The following is a 2512-nucleotide window of genomic DNA, read 5'->3' on the forward strand; positions in this document are numbered from 1 at the left end:
GAACGCTACTCGAGCGTGCGACGGCGCAATAGGCCGAGAGCTCGCTGTCCCGACAATGCGAGCTCGACGCCAGCCAGCACGCGCCCTCAGAGTGACCCAACATGGACGTGTCAGTCCACCAGGTGTAGCAAGGCGGCAGGCAGTGCACCGCGGTCTTGGTGCATGAGCGTCTCGGCCTTCACTATGACGCGCGTGACAACCTCGATGCCCACAGGCGTACCCACGAAGATGCAAGGGAGGAGGCTACCCGTGGCTACCACCCTTGTTGTGGCGGACGCTACGACAACGGCGAGGACCAAAGCCCGAGCCCTGACTTGCTAGGACCTCAGGCCTTTGGCCGACACATCCTCAACGCTGTCTTCCCACCACGGTATCGACCGCCGACCAACATCCCGAAATACTCTGGGGAAACGAACCTCGGACTGTGGCTCGAGGATTATCGGCTTGCTTGCCAAGCTGGTGGAGCGGATAATAATGATTTCATTATCTGCAACCTTCCATTGTTCCTGGCCGATTCGGCGCGAACGTGGTTGGAACACCTTCCGCCCAACCGAATCCAAAGGTTGGCGGACCTAAAAGAGATCTTTGTGGGAAACTTCCAGGGCACGTACATGCATCCTGGGAACCCATGGGATCTCAAAAACTACCGATAAAAGTCTGGGGAAACTCTTCGTGGGTACATCCGGCGCTTCTCCCAGCAGTACAACGAGCTGCCCAACGTCGTTGATGCCGACATCATAGGAGCTTTCCTATCTGGGACCACCTACGAGTCCCTGGTTCACAAGCTGGGACATAGTGGCCCGTGAACCACCAAGGAGCTCCTCGACATCGCCACCAGCCACGCCTCAGGCAAGGAGGCGGTTGGGGCGATTTTTGACCATCTCAAAGGCAAGGCAAAGCGGGACGAGGACGTCCGCGAAGGCGCCTCCAACCGTCCCAACAAGAAGAAGAACAAGCAGCGGCGTGAGGGCTCGCTCGTGGCCACCACCGACCATAAGGGGGGTCGGAAGCCCGCCGAGGGTACCCCGAACCACTTCGAGAAGCTGCTCGAAGGGCCATGCCCGAACCATGCTTTCCCCGTCGAGAACCTATACAAGGACTACGTCCTCTTGAAGCGGTTCTTGTCTGGAACCTCCAACAAGGGGGAGCATAGGAAGAAGCCCAGCTAGATGAAGCACACGACGTTGCCCTCCTCCACTCGGCCAAGTACCAACAAGCAATGCGCCGGTACCACAGCCATCGAGTGTGAGGTCGGGGCTTACACGTTGGGGACCTGGTGCTCCACCTCGTCCAGAGCAACAAGAACCGCCACAAGCTCTCTCCGTCGTGGGAGGGATCGTACGTCATCGTGGAGGTGCTCCGACTAGGCACCTACAAGCTTAAGACCATCGACGGCAATGTCTTCGTCAACGTCTGGAACATCAAACAGCTACGTCGCTTTTACCCTTAATATACGCACACTTTTTCTTATCAGTTTCGCTATCAACTCCCCGATATTTAGTGACACCTGACCCCAGCAACGGCAGGGGGTCGGGCCTCACTCAGGGGCCGATAAGAGCATGTTTATCCAGGAGACATTCTCTACGCCTGACCCTTTCTCACGTTAAGACCCAGAAGCGAGGGTCGCTGAAACAAATGCTGAGTAAAACTGGTCGGACTGCAAGAAACCTATGCCCTAGCGGCTACGACATTTTTGCTCACCAGCATGATAAGAGTTTTTCCCACACCTCGAGCTTTTTGGTCTTAACTACGGAAAGAGTCGGTACGCGTCTAAGAGTATATCCACCTGGCAAACATTCTATGTGTCCGACCCTCTCTCACATTGAAACCTAGAAGCAAGGTTTGCAGAAACAAACGCTGAGTAAAACTGGTCGGACTACAAGGAACCTATGCCCCAGCGGCTACGGCGTTTTTGTTCACCAGCGTGATCAGAGTTTGTTCACCCGCACATCGAGTTTTATAGCCTTAACGACGGAAAGGGTCGGAACACATTAACCTTTTTATACAAAAAGGGGAGAAGGGCTTAAAATCTATTTGGCCATAACGAAATTTAAGAGCTTGTCCATTTATTACAAGTTCGCCGCCTAGCTTATCTGCCTAACTAATTTCTTAGGCGGAATCATCTCATCCTCTATCTCCGTAGGTAAGTCCTGTGCCAGCGGGTCACCCAAGTTGATCGGATAGCTTGGCCGCTGTCGAGAGATAGGTAAGGAGCAGTAGGATGCCCCATGTGGGTTATGCCGACCCCATCACGAACGATGGACCTGGATTCCACTCGAACATATCTGGTAAGAGCTCCCTGAACCCATCACTTGAGCCATCAAGATAAGTCTTGCGCCAGTGGGTCACCCAAGTTGATCGGACGGCTTGGGCTGTTGCAGAGAGACGGGTCACCCTTAATTTATGCATGTTTTCTCTTATTAGTTTCGCTATCGACTCCACGATGTCTAAGTGACACCTGACCCTAGCAACGGCAAGGGGTCGGGCATCACTCGGGGGCTGGTAAGAGTAT

The sequence above is a fragment of the Miscanthus floridulus genome, chromosome 8 (genome assembly GCF_019320115.1).
Source record: "Miscanthus floridulus cultivar M001 chromosome 8, ASM1932011v1, whole genome shotgun sequence".
NCBI lineage: Eukaryota > Viridiplantae > Streptophyta > Magnoliopsida > Poales > Poaceae > Miscanthus > Miscanthus floridulus.